The following is a 23436-nucleotide window of genomic DNA, read 5'->3' as shown; positions in this document are numbered from 1 at the left end:
AATTAAATTGCTGTGGTTTGTTTTGTTTGTTACACCCTGCTACATTCACATCCAAATGAAAGGTCTTGTTCTACTTTGTCACAAAGGATATTCCAGCCCTTCAAGGTCACAATAGCAATTACCGCTTTTCTTAATCCCCCTAACATGGGAGGCCCCAACATGAGCTGTAGCTCCCAATAGAGCTCAGCTGGGTCAAGCCTCCTCCTGACCACCTTCTTCTCAGTCCCTGTGGTTCAGGCAGTCAGCAGCCCACAGCCTCCTCTCTATATTGCAACATGCTCCCATCAGACTATTCAGGACAAAAGAATTCCTAATCTGGATTACATAGCAGGAAAAAAATGGGTGATTTCATGGCAGGTTTCAAACTGGTACATACTGGGACCCTGGGTGGAAATGCAGCAATGCTCTGTTGACCCATACTAGAAAGGCGAATGGCCGGGGCAGATGGGTCTTGTTAGCAGCAATGCACAGCATAAAAAAGGGCTTGTGTCCTCCCTTTGAAATAAGCAAGTTTGAATTGTGAGACATATTGTAAAGTAAAGCCTTAGAAACAGAAAGTGCCTAAAAAGTCTCAGTGTTTGACATTGCTTAGTGTTAGATTACAAATGAAAAATACAGGTCTCTCTCCAACTCAGAGAGCAGAAGCTTTACACATGCTTTTGCCTGTATCTCCATATTTGCCACATCAGGGGAGTTGTGTGATGCACAGTCTTTCATTGCTCATAACCGTATTCTGCTTTAGTTTTAAACAAAAGAAGAGAATAGGTACATTTCTCCTGAGTTCAGCTCTGGACTTTGAAATACAGATTTTGAGATGAGAAAGACATACATTCTTCTCCTAACTACACCATATTTTTTTCTGTGGAGGAAGTGAACATTAGCCAAAAAGCAAAAATATAATCCACGAGTTCCTGTATTTTAACTGTCTCTCATCTTGAAGCAATAAACAAAGGTTAATCAAATACTTACTAGCTGAGTAAATATTTTTGCTTATATGTATAAACCAACCTAGGACAGATTCTCATGTTTTGTCTCTACATTAATATGTCTTTGAAAAGGTTTTCTAGGGTTGGTAGCTTCAAAATTAGTTTTGTCCATCTTAACTCCATATGCTAAATCAAGGAACTATGCATATATACATAGATATGTATATACAGACACTATATATACATTGCTTTTTATAGACTCTCCAAGAACTTTTTCTTTTTCCTTTAAACAAAGCCCATCAGTATGTTCATGAAACTGTCCCTAAGGAACTCTGCAACAAAAAAATCAAAATGCATTTGACAGAGGTCAGCATGTTCCAGCAGGGTAACACTCCAGCTGCCTACAAACTAGGTGGAAGGATCTTTCCAGTCCACCTTACAGACAGTGGGGACATGCCCAAAGCTCCATTTAGGCAACATGCTCCTGTACAACCCCCATTACCATGCATGTTCGCTCCTATCTGCCTCTCAGCAAGCCCAGGTCCTATATCTCTCCTACCACATGCCAGCACATCAGAAAGCCCTATGGACACTGTCAGAATTAATCATTTGCTCCAGCTCTGTGGAGGTTGTGGTTTAAGCCCTCAACTTCATTTTTATCAGCTTTTCAGATTTTTCCATTGCCTGAGAACTACGAAGGACTCAAAGCGCCTGCCCCCACATTTTCCCCAAAACCTGTAAAGAAGGAAGTGGAGAAGTAACTGCCTGTTCTCTGAAGACCTCCCAAAGGAGACCTGACCTGCCAGAGGGCAGACACCCTGCCACTACCCTACCTGGACAATTATAATGTCAAATAGCATCTGCCAGCACAATTATCTATGCCTTCCAAAGCTGTGTTGCTCAGTCCTATGAAATCTGTGGACATGCTTTGAAAGTTTTCCTTTCTAAGGGCAGCAGACTCAGGTTTATTCCAAGCTCTTTTCACACTTTGGCAGGATCACATAAATTGCGGCTGGGCCAAACTGCTTTAAGCTAACAGCTCTGCTGTAACCTTACTTCAGACAAGTGATCACTTTATGTCCTGAAAAATACATATCAGGCCAGGCATTACTTCTGTGAACCATATCTACCTCCTGATCCTCTAAGACTCAGTTTCCTCATGGGAAAAAAAAGGGGGTGAGCACTTGTAGCCTGAAAAAAAAGACATCTTTTCCCTTCCCTGCAACCTTTGCTAAGAGGTATAGCAATACTCTGGGTGTCAATAACCTTCAGCTTCCCTAGGAAGCAATCAAGCATGAAGCATGAATCTCTCCTTGAAACTTTTAGTTGGGTAGGTGTTACAACATGTATTCCCTGAATATGGCATGTGTTGTGGAAACTGCCACCATTTTCCCCAATTAATTTAGCTCATTAAGCACCACAGCCTTGCAAGCCATCACGCTGTCAGCAAGTGGGTGGCCCTGGGCCATACCTGAACCAGTGGCTTTCAATCCTGAAAGTAAAAATGAACAGTGAGTGTTATCAGACCAGCCATCCACTCCCAGTCTGTAGACCAAACTTTTCGGGAAACCATTTCTAATACAAGACTACCTTCTCATCTGTCTCTGTGGGGGTACTGTGCCAAATCCATGGATTTGATGGATCTGACACCACGTTGGCATCTGGGACATGACCTCACAAGCCGACACTCCCCCAGAAAAAGGAGGGATGTTTTTTCCCCAGGAGCTAGCTATGCTCTTTTATTTCAGTGAGGAGGAGAATGCATGTTTTGTCTCACAGACAAACTATTAAAACATTTTAAAATGGAAGGCTAGACCATAACAGTATTCTGGTGTTTATAAAACATAATATAAGGCAGATCAGACAAAACAGATTGATGAGAATCTCATTTTTTCAATAATCACCAATAATGTGGGGCTGGGGTGAAAATCTTGCACAGTTACCACATTCCTTCCTCATTCATTAGGCTCTGTTCCTCCTCCATGGGCCTCAGTGAATCCATTTGTCCCAAGGGACCAAGAAGCCAACTTTCCCTGCAGCTGTTTTTACTAGACTAACCTTTCATGGATCCAGGCCAGACCACAAGGAAGCAAGCCACGGCCATCTGCCCATTTTATGCCTTATCCTGGAAAGATATAATATTGCAGGACTTTGTCTGCAGTGGTCTAGCTTGGCTCTATCCCCAGCCTAGGATTTACCCAAAAGCCACTCCTGGGAAACCCTCATGTGCCTTCTCCTCATGGGATCTCAATTTGAGCCAGCTTTCCCCGGATTTTTTTCCCCCTTTATTTATCCATCTTTTGATTTTGGGTTTTTTTTAAACCTTTTAATTTCCCATTTTGTGGGCATATTTTTAGGAAGACATGACTGTGCCTTCACAGTTCATGTGGACTGACTTCTGACTGCTGCCTTCTCTGAGGGGCTACCCCACCATTGAGTCTGAATCCTTTCCCTCCTACTATTCTTTTACAAGTCCCAGCCCTAGTTCAATCTTTAATCATAAGCCTGTTTAAACAATCCATATGTACATCAATGATGTTCTAGCTGTTTCTTTGGGCATCAGTAAGTCAATCAGAAGTGGAGCCTACATGTAGAGCTGTCTAACGTGATCTTGGGGGTAAACAGGTCTAGAATGGAGAACAGATGACAAAATGAGTGAGAAAAATGGCAAAATGAATAAGTATTGCCTTCTCCTCCTCTACCAGATCCATATTTTCCTTCTCCCAAGCTCAGTCTCAGTTCCTCTCCTCTCACCTGGAGCTTCTTGGTTCTCAGTTACAATTTCTGCCATTACAGCTCTCAAGCAGGGAAGCAGGGTTAGGATGATATAAGCTCTGCCTGTCATAGGTGATATAGGCATACAGGACCTTTCCCAGGCTGCTGTTGGGGTGTGGGTTGCAGATCTTTGCCCACATGTTGCAGGGAAGTGCTTCTGCCAGGGGTGCCTTGGGCAACCCTCAACCCCTGCTCACACAACACCATTACCCATTTCTTAGGAAGCCAGTCAAACATGGCATTTTTGTGTCTTTCCTACCCTTCTTGCAAATTGCAAGTAAAACACTTTTTGTCTTACTGACTCCTTTGACTAATCTTGCTTTTTTTTTTTTTTTTGCTGTGGTCACTTTATGGGAAAGAGTGTGGTTGAAGAGGGAGCCAATCCCAGTGACTAAACCAGATGCCATGGCTCAACTTGTTTCTGACCTTTACACAGTCCCTCTGTGAGCACATCCCCTCAACACTAAGATTATAGGCCACTATTTTTTCTGTAAGAGTGAGATGCATTTTCTCCAGTGGTTCTTCCAGCACTTTGTAAAGAAGCTGAGCTGCCATTAGAGACATAGCTCTTCAGGGAGATAGGCAACCAGCAGATGTTTGCAGTGGGACAATGTAACATTTTCAAACAAACAGCATCTGTTAGCAAACATTACTATATTTCTAGCAAGCCTGTACCAGTCATGTTATTTTTCTCTCCTCAACAATAGTAAAAAATTTTATTTCTATCAGTTTAATAAGCATGCAGTTTTCATTTGCCAGTCATGACACTTCTGGTTGATTTTACACTCCAGTTATGTTATTTTAACTGTTTCTGAATCCCTTGGCTGGTACACACTATGCATGTGTTCCACTGTATAAGTTTTCCACTGTAAACAAGTCAAAGGCCTGGAATTTAGGCATGGGATCTCCACCAGATCCACCTGGCCAACAACTCTGGTGGATCCACCCAACCCCATATGGTGGAGCTCACATAGTGTCACCACACGGGTGCACAGTGTGGCAACATAGATGTAGGCAGGGGCAGTGCACAGCCTGCCAGCTTGTGCACCCAGGCCATGCCTCCCGAGGGCCTCTAGCAGCTCCTCCGAGAAGGTACTGTGGCTCCACCACCCTGTTACAGATTCAGAGAGGAACTTGCCATCCAGCACCATCATTTTTAACAGGGGTTAAACAAGATCAGGGACAAGCTTTTACACCAGCCTAGGCAGGCAAATAAAAATACATTCCTGTGCAGGAATGGCAGGAGTGGCAGGGGAGTTGCCTGCACTGTGGATAGGGGGCTTCCTTCTTTCCAGCTATTTGCCAGATCTGTAAAAGTTCAAACCAGCTTTTTGGAGAAAGCGCAAAGACAACCTGTACTCTGTCCCTCCTGGATGCATTGTCCTCTCCATGCCCACGAGAAGCCGTGATCACACCTCTCAGAATAAGTAACAGTTGTGATCATGTTGCTGAATTCAGGAGCTTCTGGTAACTGGAAGGACATAGCTTTGGCTAAACACCTGAGTGCATCCACCTGACAGAGCTCAACACTTGAGGCTGAAGGTGCATCCTCACTCACGTTCATTCTATCTCAGAAGACAGATGCACTTCAAGCAGAGAATCAAGGACACCTGGAAACTGTATGGTTCAGAAGCCCCATTTCCTGAGAAAACAAGAGACCTTCTATGCATTTCCAGAGTTTGTTTCCATAGGTATTTGAATGACAGTCACAACAAAAGCCCCAAATCAGAGGCCATTGTGTCACCAAGTGTCCCTGTTAGGATGTATGTTCATTACAGCTCTAAATTCATTCTACACCCATGGCCCCTCTCTGGTCCCAGATGTCTGTCTTTCTCCTTTTCTAGCTTGGGAAAGAGAAGCCCTCCTCTGAGGTTTGTCAGGCAGTAGAAGCAGTTAGAGGAGCAGTTAGTAACTAAATTTAGATGTGCAAGAAAAAACTTAGATACAAGGCACCGACGGTAGCTAATTTCAAAATGCTTTCAGTTATGTGTTCAAAGATATCTCTATGGGATCTCCTCTGAGTTTTACTCTGTGGCTGAGAAGATTTTCTGCTGTTGCTGCTAATTAAAATGATAATCAACAGAAACATGTGTACAGTCCTGCAATTAAGCAGTTTATATCTGTCTCATCTAGAGATTTCCTGGGGCATGTTTTAGTTTAGATATCTCTCTGGTAGTGAGATGACATTTCTTCCCACACAAGCCCCTCGCATATATCTCCTTTAATAAACCTCTTAGATACTATTCACCTTTCAGTTGCTTGTCTTCATCCCTTGAAATTCCCTTTATATGCCCTCTTCAAGGAGGAATATTTCCTGAAGCCACTAGAAGCCTCTTCTTTTCAGATAATGGCTTGGAATGGAGCAGTATTCTCTACCTCAGCAAGGTTTAGCATAGCCCTCCTTGCATTTCAGCTCCTACTGTGGTGAGTGCGGAAGCTCCAATGTCTTGACCCAGGTTGTAAGTGGGGTATGTGGCATGCTGAGTAATGAAAGCCTTGTTTCCCAGCTTTGCCTCTTGCTCCCTCTTCCTTTTCCCCACCCTCACCCAGCACAGTTTGGTATTATGCCTACATAGGCTTGCTCTAGACCCTAAACCCAGAGGGAGAGCTTCCAAAGGACACTCCTGTCAAAACCAGTCTGTGCTCAGAACTGATGCGTGCACATCCACTTCACTGAGATGCCTCAGCACCAGCATCTTTTACTTACTGTCAAAAGAATGACATATTCTATGAGGTTTGCTGTGATTAATATGAAGCAGTATCAGCATCTAAAAGAATATTAAATCAATCTCAATACAGTGTTGAAAGTGAATAGAAACAATGGATCCAAGTTGTATCCAGCAGATGCAAATAGTAGAACTCAACTTTACTCTGCCTGATGCTCAAGATGCCTTTGCTTGACAATTTAGTCTGTAAACTAATCACTGTCATTTGGCACATTCAGAGATGTTTTAGCCACAGAAAAGGACAACAAGGACTGCTGTGAGAACAAGGGACACAAACATAGAAAGCAATACAAATGTTACATTCCTCCTTGGCCAGCTTATTTCTGAGTCCTTACCAGATGGCCAAATAAGATGACATTTTTCCCCTACAAACATATGAATTATAAAGATCTACAAGCATGATGTGTGCAATTATGGCTGGATTTTGCATACAGAGCACAGGGGAGAGTGATGTAGTTTCCTATGGCTTCCTTTGTGCATTTCTGCTGGAATCAAGACCTTCCAATCGGGAGACTACTGAGCACAGCAGGAAGACACAGTCTATTTTGGTCAAGTAGGAGGTTCTGCCACCATTTCACAGAAAGGAACAAGGGGCTGTGGCTGAGCTGCTCAGCTAGAAGCAATGGCCCATGCATAAGGCAAAAAACCGAGTGGGCTGCCACAACAGCCAGTTCCCAGGGGAGTTTCACTCCCAAGGAAGGAGGCAGCAGAGATAGTTTCTTGGCAGCTAGCATGTGTCACCTACAATGCACGTATCGAAAAGTATTCATTCTGCCCCCAAAACACACCTTGACTTTTAAGATGGAGCAAAAAGTAAGTAATGGCACTGACATAAAAATGATCAAGATGATCTTTTTCAGAGGCAGTTTTTTAATATGTAAGTCTGAATACAGCCATAGTCCACATCTATAGGGCTTAATCAAAGTCATGCAAAATCTACGCATTGTGACTTGAGTCTCAAGAGACCGTGTTTCAGCCCTGCAAAATCTATGGATCATGACTGAGTCTGAAAAGACTGTATTTTGTAATTATGTGTACACACCCACTGGAGAAGATGTGAAAGCAACAAAGATAATGTCTAAGAGGCAGGAAAGGCCTCCTACAGAAATTAGGTCTAGAACAAACGTGCCTTAAGAGTTATGCCTAGCAGCAATGAAGACAGAATTAATGTACAGTAATTAATAAGGAGATAGGAAACATAGACAGATAAGAAAGAGGGTGAACTCGTAAACCACTGTTAGCACTGAAGCAAAGTGCCCTATTAAGAGCTGTTACAAAAAAAGGACACAGTACGCTTTTATTTAGATACTGCATTAAAACACTAAAGAGTCATCTGCAAACTGTAATAATAAAAAAACCCAAGTGTTTGAATTAATTCACTTGGTTTTCAAAAATGTGTTTCATTGAAAACCACAAAGAAAGAAGAGCTATTAAAACAAGCTTTTCAGAGGGTCCTGCCCTAATAAAATAAATATGATAAGATGAGCAAGAGTTTATGACCCTTTTGGAATTTGATTGTGATGTTCCAGGCTCACAGTGAGTATAAAGACATTGCATGTTAGATTATGCCCAAAGGATTATTCCTTCTAATGACAGCTGTAAACAGTATGTCTATTTGAAACCCTAAATAAGAGAGGGCAAAGCATACTGTGTGACTCAAACACACAGTGCTTGCTACAAAAACCCCATCTGCATTATTATATCTAAAGCAAGCCCAGGCAGCCTGTGAAAAATACAACAGAGTGCAAGAACTTGCCTACCAGTCTATTGTTAAAGTTGGGATACCCTGCCCCAAAAAGTCTGAGAAAATCCCCATTGAGATCAAAACCAAACAGGTGGCTCTCACATCTATGTGTCCAAGTCAAAACCCATGGCTCTGAATTGAGTTTTCAGAGAGATTGCATTCGTAGTTTGGGTCCAGGGTTTAGCTGCAGGGGCTCCCCACTGCTGCTGGGAAGTTCAGATCAAAAACACATGCCAAATCCGCCGTGAGAACCGGACGGGAGAGGACGTGGGAGCAGCTCAGAGGATTACATATGATGGCAGCAAAACAGCAGTGGCAACCCGTTTTTGGGCACAGGAGCGTGAGACCCATGGTCCCATGGTGCACAGGTCCTTGGGCACTGGGAGTCATGCCACACCCCAGCACCAGCTGCCACTGCCACCGCCACTGCTGTTACCACCACCACCCACTCTGAAGTCACATTGATGCTGAAAGCACCTCCAAGGACACAGCAAGGCCCTGGCACTGTCCCTAACAAGCAGAATGAAAATAAGTCTGGGACTGCACCAGCTGCACCAAGCGCACAGAAGCATCCTCTAACTGGGGCTATTCAATTTGTTATTGCCAAGGGCTGCTGGGTAATTTTAATGAGGCTCAGCTGGAGGGGGGGTTCCTATTCTTTTTCCCCTTGTTGGTCAGCTGTCAGGGTGAGTGACAGGAGCCAGATCAAGCTTGTTGGACCCGAGGTCACTCCTCCAGCAGGCCCACTCTGGAGCTTTCCCACGGGCTGCTGCGGGATTTGTACCTCGTGCTCTGCCTGTGAGCACATGCGTGCCTCTGCTGCTGTGTGGGCCCAGCGTGTGAACATTGTGGGAGGAATAGGCAGTCCTAAGCCTTTTTATGTCCCAACTTGCTTACTTTTTGCAACAGGTTTAAAACATTCACATATTTTACCACTGAAATGCCTGGCTAGTGAATTTTTTAGCAACCAGGACTGTTCTTTTTTGAAGTGTACTTTTCATCTAAACTGTTACCTTTTTTGTTGTCCTTACCTTCTGCCTGTTTACCTGTTCCCTGCTGACACTGACTACTCAGCTACAATTTCACACATTGCATTGTCAGATTTCCCCTGTATTATGCTAGTAAACTCTCATTGCACACCATATTGCCCTAACCCAGCGCACTCTACATTTACTAGGGAAAACATTAAAGAAATAATATATTTTTTTCAACCTTTCGGTTCTGGAAATCTGTAAAAAGTCTGGAAGGAGAAGCAAAAGTTGCAAAAATGAGGAGTTGAACAGAGGCCCAAGGAGCCTGCATGGAGGGGCAGAACTGCAACACCAAGTGCAGTTACTATGTCTCATTAACTGCCTTAATGAGGAGTCAGTTTATTTTTACAAACAAGGAATCATATCTCAGTGTTATTATTAAACAGGTCATGTCCCCTTCACACCTTCAGAGAGATCTGCATGTCCACTTTTGATAATGGAGAGTAGCCAAGCAGATCTCTAAGCAGGTCTTTCTCCTGCATGGTGGAACTCAGGAGCAGGAGGACTCCAACATGGCTCTGTGCCAGCTGGCAGTGCTTCAATCTAATAATCCCATACAGCACTTTCCTACAGCGCACTGCAGGGTGTTGTAAGGCTTCATTAGCTAAGGCTTGTGAAGCATCGTGAGTGCTTAAATAAAAGGGACTGGTTTAATGTTAAATATTACAAGGATGTTTTTTCACCATGCAAAACTTACAGTTCCAGCCTGGAGAAGTCAGCTCTAACCTTGCCCTCAGCTCTGGTATGGAGAGGCATCTGCCACGAGCAATAGTATCATCATCATTGTCTACGAGCAGGATTGCCTGGGGTAGCCTGAAAGCAACAATGGTGCACTGGTTTCTTTCACAGCTAAAGGAACATTTTGCTGATTTCTCAACAGAAATCTTAATTTTCTCCATTGGCAACACTATAGCAGCTAAGACTATTTGCAGGTCAGTCATGTTTTCACCAGGACATTTTATTCAATTACATTTAAAACCTTTATAAAGAGTCATTTTAAAAAAGTAACAAAAAGGAGGTAGGAAGGCTATATGTTAGCATAAATGAAAACTATTGCCATTACTATTAACAGAACAATTCACACTGAACAGCAGTAAGCTTTTACTGGTGTATTAAATAAATAAATGACAGTTTAAATTAAAACATTTAATCAACTGCTAGTCTTTGCAAACCTTCCTACACTTTGTCATCAAGGCTATATATCTGTAGACAACAAGGACCTTTTTGTGCAGCAAATCAGCTCTGAAGAGCAGAGGAAGCAGCCCACTGACTGTGACCCTAACAAAACTGTTGTTCTGCATTTGTACATTCCAAAAGATTGAAGCCTGATTATTTACAGGAGGTAGATCTGGAAAATTAAGAGAATCATTCTGGCACCAAAGAAAAACAATTCATTTTTCTATCTTTTAAATGTGTTGGAGATTACTACTATAAATTATGAGGGTCAGTTTTCTTCATCATTGTATCAACTTGTGTCCATCCATTTCTCAATAGTCACCAAAGTACACTCTCTTTTGCTTTCCATAATACAGAAGCCTGTAAATTTAGAAAGCCAGACTTGTAACAGGGGTAGAGACAAGATCTTTCTCAGGAAGGAGGGACAGCATGTGCATAGCTGGACACCCAGCTTGGGCCAAGGAGCTGCAGGAGCAGGGCTGGTCCATGCTGAGGGGGACAAGAAAGGCACAGCATCACATGCAGAGCACTGTTTTGGGAAGTAGAGGTGTGGCCAGGTTCCTCTTCCCATGGTCCACACCCCATCTTTGCCATTCCTCACTCCTGAGTAAATTGGCTTAATGATGTCTGCATTAACTGCAAGAGCTGATTTCCTCTCCCCCTTTCAATGCCTAGCACTCCCTAAAGAGACCCAAAAAAGCTGACTCCCAATGAAGTTTACTGTAGCTGGCATCTCTACGACCTCTGATATTCTTAATGACTTGTCAGTCAAAGAGGGAAGAAACACAGTTTGTTCGTATTTCTGACCCACACAGCCATTCACACAGCATCTACCCTTCAGCAGCCAGGATGGCTTCCCAAAAGCATGCTCTGGGATGGGTTAAGTCCAGACAAACTGTAAGACCAGCCTTGTAACCCAGGTTTTGGGGACATTCATGTAACAGCTGAAAACACTGCTCACGTTGTCTCTCTCTGTCTGTCAGGCTGCCTACTTCTTCCTTACAGACACTCAGACTTTTCATTTAATTTCACCCAAACACTTTTATCATGGTTTTATACAGCACAAGCATGTCAAACAGAGTAGTCATTACTTAATTACTTGATATCTAAATCAGAGAGTTTAGTCAAACATCTCAAGTTTTCTTAATTGTAGCCAACTATATAAACATCTGCTAGCAGACACCAGGCTCTCAGGCTTGCAGGAATTATACCACAAATGACAGGAAGGCTTGGGAGAATAACCTGGGATAACAAAATAAACACAGTGGTTCATCTCAATCTTCAGAATATTTTCATTCTCAAGTGATTTTAACAAGCAATTCTGAGACCTAAGCAGAAGTCTATGTATCATTGGAGTGTTTTACTTTACTACTACAACAGACCAAGGACTAAGTATTTTTATCTTACATCTAGTTTCCCAAGGAACTGTCATCAATGTTATACTGATTCCTTCTTCCATACAGCATAGCCAGCAAGACCTAAGCCTGGCAGAAAAATATATGCAGCTAATTTCATATCTATAAATTTTAATTTGGCCTCCTTTTCACTCACAGAAAGTTCTCTTAGGTACACACAGGGCAGACTGGCCTATCAGAACTTTTTTCCATTATACAATGCCCCTCACCATGTGTATCAGCTTCCAGACACTTCCTCCAGACAAAAGCAGACTTTTTTAAACAGAAGAGGAACATTGTCTTCTACCCTTTCTCAGTTAGATGCTGAAGATCTCTACTAAGACTAGACGCAGCTCTTCCTTGCTCACTTTTCCTTCCAAGAAGAGACCTTAGACTTCCAGCCTAAGTAAACATAGGTGGTAAAACTGTTCCTGACCCATCCAGCCTCTGGAAAAACTGTAATTCCAATTGGGAAGTGCTAAAGCTTGGCCACCACAGGACAACTACAAGGGAAGTGACCCACACAGCTAAAGTCCACGATCCTGGGGAAACTGGGTGCCAGTGCAGCAGTGGGGGACTGTGGGAAGAGCTCTCACAGGACTCATCAAATCTGAAGTAGAAGGGGCCATCAGAAAAGCAGATGTCAATCTATGTTGTGATTTCTTTTTTGTCCCCCGATCACCCTTGATGGCAACTCTGTCGCTCTGAGGAGTGGAGCCAGAACACAAAGCATATTACCAATCTAACTTTTGAATTATGTTGTGCTTTCTATTAGCAATAGTAAAGAAATTATTTTATCAATCCCTTTCATTAACCTAAAGTCTTTCTCAGGGTATCCTCAAGCTTCCCCCCCCCCCCCCCCCCCCCCCCCCAGTAAGAGGATGCTGTACAGTCTTAATCCATCTTTTTATTTTGAATCTCTGAAGGTTAGTGTCATCTCAGGTCCTTGTAGTTGATCTCCCTGCAATCAGCTGTGCTTCTTCTGAATGTACTGGCTGACATTTTTGCCTTGTAGCACAAACATCCTATGGAAACCCCTCATTCCTCATTTATGGCTCAATCCTGCCTCTCCTCAGTGGAACTCTTTCCTGCCTTTCCAGTAGGAATAGCAGGCAGATATTGTTATTCCTGCCAAATTTAGCATAAAGTAGCCCTTTTATCTTTAGCGGAGATGGCTATGGACATGAAGTACAGTGTTTCCACCTGGTGGAGGTGGCCAGGTTCCTTGGAGAGCAGGATGGCCACTGTGCATTTTGCCCAGACAGTGGGCCATGGCATATTCAGAAGACTGTCTCTGTGCCTAAGCAGGGGGAAAACGAAACATGAGAACCCTCATTGCTCCATGTCCTGGCCTATTCCTATCCCATATTATAAGTCTACATGAAATTGTTTTTCTGCAACCTACGTCAATGTTTACGCTTGATAAAGATCTGTTAGAGTTACAGAAAAATATATATGATCATACTTACTAAGCGCATGAATGGCAATACACAGAAATGTATAGTTTTTAATTGTGACATATCCAGCTGTTTCTAACAGCATTACATGATGTCCCAAAGGACAGTTGCAGCTACACGTGCAGTTTGCACTGTGGTGTAACCTGGCTCTGGTCACCATGGCAGGTAACTTCTTAGTATTTTACCTGGTGGAATCACAGTATTATCAGTCTAGAAAACTATTAAAAACAACAAGTGGTTTTGACAGAGTAAAACCTATGCCATCTCCCAGTGCTTCTGGAGTCTCTTAAATCACCCACTGGGGAGGAACTTTTTCTTAGTTGGCATGCCTGAGTGATGGCCCCAGAAAGGAACTAATTAACCTAATGCCAGGAAACCTAATGTATAATATCGAGCACGACATTATTAGTTGTGCAAGTGCCAAAGAATTTTTTTTTAATTGTTATGCAATTTTTGTTACTGTTGATCAAATTATACTGAAAGATGTTTGACCTACTTACATGATCTTATAAAATTTACATTTATATAGCTTCTTCCATGCTTGATCATCACCAAATACCTTAACAAAAGAATTCTTTATAGAGGGTGAGAGAGATATTTTTATACTCACATGGAAGGCAATCAATCTGTAGAAATGAATAGGTAAAAATCATGCAAAATTTTAAATTCATTAAGTCTTTGTGTCCATAGTGCTTCAACATGGAAGAGAAATCAATTCCATCTCCTAAACCTGTATGGACTCCATCTGCTGTGGGTGGAAAGAGAGATTTTAATATGGAAAGTAAGCAAGCACATAAGAAAAAGAGTTGAGTATCTCCACTAAGACACAATTTCGCCCCTGCAGTCTCCTTTAATTGACTGAAGAGGATTTGCCATACGGCTCCCTGCTATTACCTGTCAGTAAGCTTAAATTGCTTCTTAGAACATTGCCCTGAATAAATGAACCTCTAGATTAAATCATTGTGATGGACACATAAACACATATGTAGAGGAAGAGGAAGAATTACAAATACTCCCATAAAATTTATGTCTCTCAAGTTGGGAATTCCTTAATGTTTCAAGGTTTTATCCCATTTGCACTGCATCAGAAATGTGAACCCAATTGGCTTTTCCTCCTCTACCATGAAAAAAAACAATGATTTGATACCAAATCAGGTAGCCAATTATTATTTCTGTGAAACTTGTAAAACATTACTGCCAACTTGAGTTACACTCATGTAGGTAATGGTGCTAATATCCTTTAAAATATTTATCAGCTTACTGTAAATTAGGTAACCTCCATCTACAAAAAGTGCCAAATTCATATTCAAGAACTGATGTATGCGATACTTATAGAAATGTATAAGGCAGGTAAAGGCATGAGTCCAAAATGTGCTTAAGGAATTAATGATTGCAAAGCACACAAAATCCTTAAATAAATTGTCTGTCCTCCATATTGTGAAGGACAGAAAGGTTAAATAGCACTAGGCACTCTCCCTACTAAGAAAGCAAGACCTTTTCAACCTAGGAATTTTTTTTTTCTTATAAATTAGCATATTGATCAAGTGTTAAACTATCACCCACTGGTCAATAATTCATTACATTGGCTAATGCACTTAACTGCTAAACTAGCTGTGGCTTTAAAGCTCTGAAATTAAAAGAGAGAGGGTCTGCTGAATTCTGGTTGCATCAGAAGCCCAGACAACCCAAGTTCCTTCCTGATGAAAAGTGTATAAAGCTATTAGAGGCTAATCCTATTATTTTATATTTAATTAAAAAAATCTTGCAAGTGAGGTGCCCAGCTAATTGCAACATGCGGAGAATCAACCCACATGGTGAAAAAAAATTCTTGCAACAAAGCAGGACAAAAAAACAGTAAAAAAAGAGGAACTCTTGCTGCTTCCAAAACCCATCTTCAGACACAAACATGTTCAGCTTTGCTCAGCCTAGTAGCAGAGGTAATCAGAGCCGCCACCAGAGCACGTGTTTTTGCTGGGGTGGGCCCCTACACGGTGAGGATGTGAGAGCATCAGCTGCCACACAATGAGCACAACATGTGGTTGTTCAAAAGCAAAGCGCTTTCTGTCACAGTCATATTGCAGCTTGGCATGAAAGAAAAATACTTTAACTTTTATGTGACAGATCTTAGGAGGAAAAAAAAAAGCACAGTTCTGACATGCAAAGCTAAACTGTCTGGAATTTTCTCTTTTTTTTATTTCTAGTTTAAGCAACAAACCTCCATGACCCCCTTCCTCCCCCACATCACTTATAGAGACACTCACTCTTCCCCAGGAATTAATTTGTGACAGTGAAAGGAGACCGAATTGCTGTGTCTTTAGGATAAGAGCCTCCTGATATGTCAGGGACATTTAAGACAAGGTGCCAGTGACATTTTCAGACTTAGATTTTTATCCTGCTTTTTTGTGAGCTTGTTTAGGGAACCTGGGGAGATGATCATTCTGGATGTAGCTGAAGTGTCCTTTTGTTGATGTCCTCCAGAGCTGTATCTCATTGGGAATCCTGGTTAGTGTCAGGTTGTGCTTGGATGACTACAGCATTGATGAAAAGACTGTTTTCAGAAATAGTTTCTTCTCAGTAGTTTTCCCATTACCACCGAGATTAAGTTGCCTCCTTTCAGGCATCAAATTCAGTTAGATATGTGCCTCTGAAAAAATGAGGAAATGAAGACACCAAATCTGTGCTATAGCTGCAGAAGTCTTAACCTATCCATCTTTTAACAATGGCCCATCTCTAGCAATGGAGATTCCAATTGCACTAAGTATTTTCAAATCAGCTGGACAAACTCCTTAGCCAGAGTGGAAGGTCTCTGTGTACCAGTAAGACTGATTAATAAATAAATATTAGAAAAACTCCAACTTTTAAGTGAAATATATCAAGTGTAATTCCGTTGATCCAAAACAGAGAAAGAAGTTTTCCAGTTTACCAGAAATTTTTCAGGATTTTATCAAAAAAAGAGTTAAGATTCTAAAAGTACAATGAATACCAGTCTGTGGTTTCATGGAGAATAGGTTCCATAAACACTTGTTCTCTTTTTTTAAAAAAAAAAATATGCATTTTAACTAGTCTGTGTTGATGCAAATAATTTTATCTACTATCACACAATATCTTGACTAAAAAGCTTGCATTGTCTGGACTCAGTGAGTACTTTCTATGGATCTGAAAGCGTCTCACTGATAACTCTCCAAATTGTGATGTTAATGAAATATCAAGAAGCAGGGCTATGAAAAAAGAGATATTCCCAAGAAAATGTCTTTGGGTCAATATCAGTTGACATTATCAGTGATCCAGGTGGCCAGAATGGTGGGATAAAATTCTTGCCAAGTAAATACGCAGGTGGGATGGCAAAAACCAAGAACAGGTCAGTATTCTGAACTGTCCTGAATCACCTCACTAAATGGTCTCTATTCCTTGTAAGGATAGCGTTGCACTGCATTGCATTGAGAAAAATCACGAGACATGGTCTGATAACTATGTGCCCAGCCAGGTGCCTCCAAGAAGAACACAGAAAAGGCAAAGGAGAAGGGTTTACCCAGGCTTAAAGTTCATGAATGGGAGCTGAAAATAGATAAATGTGACCTTGCAATAAGATACTGCCTCACAGCAGTGAAGGTAGTTAAAAGGTAGAGGGAATTACTGCAAGAATCAGTAGACTTTCAGACACTTAGTCTTTCAAATGAGATTCCCTATTTTTCTAGAGGACTTGCAAGCCTTAACACTCTTCTGGAAAAATTAAATGGCCTTCGCAAAGTGAGTTAAGAGTAGATGGCCACAATTGTTCCTTGGGACCTCACAGACTGTGAATAATTTATTGACAAGTCAGATGTTAAGTTTACAACACAGCAGAGACGAAAAAAGCCAGCTTGGCTTTGGGCGGCATCTGTAAAATGTACTGGTTGGCTTTAGACATCTTTGAACACCAGCTCAGGCCACCACCTCTCTGAAAAGAGTTGCTAAAATAGAGTCCAGAGACGAACAACAAAAACCATCCTGACATGTAGTGATTTTGGGGCAGAAATTCTGGTATGTGACCACACTGGACACAGGGTCACTGTAATATCTTAGAATGGTCAGTACTACGGTAATGCGGAAGCACTTTAACTACAAGAAATACACTGTAATTAAGAAAAGCAAAATGCTTGAGTCTTGTAGATTTTGCTGTGAACTTGTAAAACTACATTAAAACATGACAGGAGAAGAAGTCCTGCATTTCAAGGACATGAACCCAACAGTTTAACAAGATTTAACCTTTAACTTGCTTAATAAATGCACCATTTACAGCATTTCCAAAGTCCCTGGATTTCAGCAGTGTGTTGCACTCCCCGCATCACACTGACAAGAGATCTGAGCATGGAGCACCCTCCCATCCCATGACATGCACTCACATTACACCAGGTGATACTAATGAGTATGCCCCTGAATCTTCCTGCTCGCTGATTTTGGAAATGCAAAGTGAGCTTATTGCCTCTTCACAGCCCCTAACAAACCAAATCTCTGAGGATAAATGACAGCCAAGGCAGAGCAGGGCCCTTTGAATGAGAGATACCATTCAAATTTGATGTGTAAAAAAAAAAAAAAAAAAAAAGAGGATGATGTGCCACGGAAAGGGAGGCAGAGGGAGGCAGAGAAGTACAATACATGAGCCTTGAATAAAAATGAAAAACTAATCACACTATACTGAGGCTGTGGATAGAACATTTCATCCCCTTTTTTGTATCCTGATCAGTCAGGCAGGCATAAAAATGACCTTTCATGCATGCATGTTTTCAGAATGGATGTCAGCTGGCCTTCAGCACAGGAGATACCAGATGTTTTCTATTTAAGGACTTTTCTCTGAAAAGTTAAGCTTGGGCAGTATGGCAGATGTCTGTGCATGAGCACTTCAGCTTCTGCTTCACTGGGATCATTCAGTGTTTCATGACTTCAGTGGAGGCTGCCAGGGAGCAGAAAAGCTGCCTGTTCTTTGGCTGCTGTTTGATATGTATTGCCTGAGAGCACTGGGTATGGTTTGAAGGATCCTGTGCTGGTCCCAGGCCCCTGATAAACAACATCAGAGGTGCCCTCTGACAGCTTGTTGCTGTGGCCTCTGGGCGTTGGCACCACATAAGAGTTTGAGTCATCCCTTTCTCCTACTAGAGTGAGGTTTTCTCAACAATGAACAGGAGTTAAAATCACGATAATTTCCTTCCTTTCAGCCCCGCTGCAATGGACTCTAAACACTTTTTCCACTGTGTTTTGTCTGGAGTCTGAACACAGAGAAAGCTGCCTGCTAAAAGTAAAATGATAAAAGACCACCTCTTGTTATTTAGCTTATGAGCTTTTTTTAGCTTTAGCCATGTGTGAGACCACAAATGGGGCATACCAAAAAATATGTCTGGCTCAGTATCTTCTCTCTAACAGTGGCCAAAAGCAGGTGCCCATGGAAGGTGGCAGACAAGGGTGCAGCAGTAGGATACTTCACCCAACTAATGTTGCAGCATCTGGTAACATGTGGCTGAGGTCCACGGTGAGCCAGGGACAGTTCCTACATACTGGGTAATCCCCAGTGCCTTTATCTGTCATTAACATATTCAATCTTCACACATGAATTTGGTCATCTACAATATTCTGGGGCAGAGTTCACAGTTGAGCTATACATCACTTGAGCAGTGAGCTCAACACTTTAACAGTGAGTAGGTGAAGGTTTATATTGTGGGAATCACCTCCTGTCTGTTTTACATCTGTCACCTGTTAACAAAAGGGTGTATAAAAGAAAGTTCTTGAAAAAGAGATGAATGTACATCACAAGGTGGAATGCCACAAAGAAAAAGGTAGAATAGAAGTATTGCCTTCAATACATTGCTGGTCTCTTGCTTAACTTTGGTCCTAACTGAGACGTATTGGAAAGCTAGAAAGGTAACGCTTGCATTTTGTTTGTTTATTATTATTATTATTATTACTACTCTTACAACCACACTATGCATCCCAGCTACTATAACTTTATTTAGTTAGCTGGCATCTTGCATATTTTCTTGAAGAAAAGGTACTCTCTTTGTTAGGAAAGTTTAAGTTTAGGATTGCAGCATACGAGGAGGAAACAGGAAGACATTCAAGGGAAGCAGTGTTTGAAAAATGGGAATGATGAACTAATCAGAGAAGAGAACATAAATTCCTAAAATCATAAGGATATTGATGAAACCTGAAACAGGTGAGAGTTATCACAATGAAGCTGCTTCTTCTTTTATACTTACAAAGACTTTGACTACATCTTACTGTAACTACCTGCCTGTATACCTGCAGTAGTCCCAGCAACAAAATGCCAGCAAGTGGAAAGGTGTAATAAAAGAGGGGCTTTACTGGCTTTTAATAAGTGAGTAGAAGAAGAGTGGTAGATAGACATCTGCCAGTTCTAATCCATTTATCAGGCAGAATTTTGACTTTGTGGACATTTCTTAGTCTGGACAGACAGAGGAAGGAAAGTGAAGAAGAATTAAAAGATGTCTGTTCACTCAATTGTTTTGTTATGAATCTAAAGGATTTGACTGAAGGAACTCATATGGACTTAGATTTTTCCAATATAAGTACCTTGATTTGTTTGTGGAAAATTGCACAGCACAGTTCATAAAGCAGTCAAATTTCCTTGCACGTGTTGTTGAGGATTGTAAGGTTGTTTTCAAGACATTCATAGCCCTCTGGAGTTTTCCAGACATGACCCACATCTTCATATAATGAGTCATTATTGATACCATATCTGAGAGCCCGTAGGCAAAACCAAGCCACAGACTAATATGTCCAAAGATAGTTTGCATGCTTGCAAAGAAGCAGCGTATATACATATAGACAGATGTATAATCAAGGGACAAATATAACTCTGAAAAGACATCACTACTGTCCCTAAGAGGCAGTTGGCTCTTAAACAAGATCTTTTCACCAGTATATTCCAGGTTTTAATTACATTACTGTGGATGGCAGGAAGTCATCCTTCTTCATCCATGTGGGGATATAGAGATTACTGAAAGATAGTTAAAGAGCTGAGTGTACTATAGTATTAAAACTGGTTTATGCCCCATTAAGGAACCTGGTTTTAAGAGAATAAAAAGAAACACCTTTGATCATACAGAGAAAAAAAAATGCATCAATATTGAAAGATATTCAGCTCTAAGGGGAACTCACACAATTAGAAAAAAAAATAAGAAAGCAGGAAAACTATGTGATACAGTCTCAACAGATACTGTGAAAACAGCCCAAATGCTTTTTCACATGATTTCTGTAAGACTTCTTTGGCTTGCAACATGCCGCTCCATTTACGAGTTCTAGAAAGAAACCATATACATTCACATCAACTACTAGATGTCAAAATAACTGGGGCAGTTGCGTAACAGTTGCTACAGCACAGAGGAAAAAAAATCTATTTTTTTGTACACACAATATGGAGCAGAAGGGCTATTTGTGTTTAATTTCTATAATATTATGAAAGGGTTTCAGCATTTCAATGTTTCAGAGTACTTTTTTCTGGTTTGTTAAGGATGCTTTTCTACTTCCTGTGTTTTTTCCTGTATTTTGCTGACAGTTTAATTCTTAGGCAGATGGACCTTGATACAAGACCAGGGGCAAATTTCTTCTGATCAGCACTAAGTTGTGAGCCAGATGCAACAACCACTTTGTTAGGAGCTGTGTCCCACATTCAGCAAGTCAGACTAGGAGTTGGATGGTCCCTCTTGGCCTGACCTGGAGTGTGTGGTTAATGCTGCCCTCATGGCAGACCTAGCTCAGGTCAACTGCAACTGAAAATACGTTTTACTCTTAGCTTGCAAAGTGTACCTCTAACTGCCAAAACACGCTTAAAAACAAGGTTAATGACATAGACTTGCTTCACAAAGAGCTATTGCATGCTAGTAATTTTATCCACTGATACTGCTATCCATGTTCAGCTGCTTACAACCCAGAGCTAAGCAGCAGTTTATTTCAGGCTCTTGGAGTAACATCCCATTCCCAAGAAATGTTACTTGCTGTGCAGATTATTTACTGAATGAAGCCACTGTGCTGACCTGCAACACGTATGTGACTATTTTCATTCACCTTCTTCTGCACATAACATGCAGCAAAAGTCCAGAGTTTAGATTCCATTAAGAAGTTTACTCCAGAAGTGTGATCATTTAATAGGATCATAAAATTGCTTAAAATACACAGTGAACTTTAGCATGAAAGAGCATGGATTTTTTATACAGACACATTTTGTTACGTTTCTTAATTTATTAAGTTTTAAAGAGGAATTATAAATCCATCTACACTATCTAACAAGGCAATTTAAATCTTTATTTAAAAAAACAGATTTATCAAAGATAACAATGCTTGATGGAAGTATCAGAGCACAGAATTACTTACATGTCTAGCGGCTGTGCCCTGAAAATAGGGCAATAATCCCTGGTAATCCCTAGGTATTTAAGATTACCATGGAATAACACTAGAAATATCTTAGCAAATGATTTAAGAATGCCTCAGACTGTAATTATATGCAGATAAAGGTCATGGGTAGAATATTCCTGGTGTGGTTTGGAGTTCATGAAACAGTGAGGGTCTTATTCTAAGGTATTTTTAATTCCATTCTGCATAATAGAGGTGGAAAAGTAGCAGCATGGCTGTATCTGATTTAATTTCTAGGTAACTGGTGCGCCTGTAATAGGATTTTTCCACTGAACAATAGGATAGGCAGGCAGCATGTAAAACAAGGGTCAAGAAAAGAAGAAAAAAGAAAGTGAGAGGTTGGAAAGCTCGGAGGGAGAAGCACATCTCAAACTATTTTCTTCTTCTCACTAAATGAACAAGGCAGAAACTTTTGCCAAATCGTAAGGAAACTTCTTTTTGCTCATCCTTCCTATACATTTCCGTCTCTTACCTTGAGCCCTGCCCTCCTGCGGCACGTACCCAAATGAAGAAGCTCGCTGTGGAAAACAAGTTCGAAACAGCTGTTCCCCCGGTTTGCAAAACCGAGGCTTGTCTCGTTAAAACACTGGGATATTGTTTCTTTGCTGACACCGGCTTTGTGCAAAGGTGAATCTCTGTGCAGACCCTACGTCCCCAGCTCAGAGATGGAGACAAGGCTGCTGCCTTTGCCTGCCGCGTGCCTGCAGAACATCACCGGCCCGGAGTGAGGGGGGTCCCCAGCCTGATCCCTGCGCACAGTCGGCCCAGGATACGGCACCTTGGTGCGCCTCAAATCGCACATCTGTCGGAGGGCAGCGTCTTATGCTGGGTAACGCATGACGGCATATCCAGTTTTCCCTGGCTTCATGGACTATGGCTTAAAGTCCCACACTAATGTCAGTGTCTTCCTCCCTCTCACCCCAATAATCACAACACAGGAACCAGAAGGAGAGAAGCTCGCTTGCAAACAATTTATGAATTAAAAAAAAGGTAAAAATTTCAATGAACATGGTATTCACAAATCAGCTGAACAAGCTTTAATTATTAGAAAACACCTGCTGTCACTGTGATCAAGGTTTGGAATGAAGCTATAATTATAGCATTAACTTTCATTCCCACAAGACTAATGAATCAGGGAACTGACATTTAGAGTGATATTCAAATTTTAAGAAATACAAAAACAATGGCATACCAAATTTGCCTTTTTTCAAGTCACAGGAGTTTCAACTAACATCCAGGGTTCCCCTAGAAAAGAAATAGAGTAATCTGGATTTATTATAAGGAAAAGAATTCATGATAATGAAAATAATGTTTGGAGAAATTACATGTAAATTATATTTTGCCAGGAAGCTAAAACTGACAATCAAATAAAAATTCCCTGAATAGTCATCATGGTAGCACAGATGTTGTCCTGCCACATTTCACTTTAATTCTTTCTATTCAAGTTGCTCTAAAACAGATAATTGAATAAAAGGCTGTTACAGCAGGCTACAGACCTTTCTGTCCAACTCAGGCTCACAGATCTTTCTTTTCCAGCTTTATTCACAAACCTGTTATTGCTGGGCCATATTTCCTGGATATTGAACACAGCAAATGCTATTTTAAAAGAAATATGGTTTGCAGAAATACAAGCTCTGCAGCTGTTACAGTGCCTGTTTTTTAAGCCCTCTGCACTGCATTTCATTAGCATTTCATAGAATTTGACTGAGAAGTTCAAAATGAGGGCAAATGTGCAGTTTTCAGAAGATCAACTAATTCAACGGCTTGGAGAGAATAAGTGCTCCAGGAAGTCACATTAAAAACTGTT

The 23436-nt window shown here is 41.3% G+C and overlaps 1 long non-coding RNA gene across 2 annotated transcripts in view; it reads right to left on the bottom strand.

Annotated features, from left to right (window-relative positions):
• The window catches only part of LOC141937394 (uncharacterized), a 33690-nt gene extending 10814 nt beyond the window's left edge, over nt 1-22876 (bottom strand). The window contains exons 1-2 of one of the 2 annotated variants that reach the window (XR_012626945.1): nt 22822-22876; nt 9900-10015 (exon numbers count right to left, since the gene is read on the bottom strand). This is a non-coding gene — a long non-coding RNA (uncharacterized LOC141937394). Of the gene's footprint in view, nt 1-9899; nt 10016-13839; nt 14006-22821 lie in introns of those variants that run through there. The other variant, XR_012626946.1, reaches the window with a different exon arrangement.
• Nucleotides 22877-23436: the final 560 nt, after the last annotated feature.

This window comes from Strix uralensis, chromosome Z (genome assembly GCF_047716275.1).
Source record: "Strix uralensis isolate ZFMK-TIS-50842 chromosome Z, bStrUra1, whole genome shotgun sequence".
NCBI classification, from domain to species: domain Eukaryota; kingdom Metazoa; phylum Chordata; class Aves; order Strigiformes; family Strigidae; genus Strix; species Strix uralensis.
This window is presented reverse-complemented; position numbering and strand designations above follow the sequence as displayed.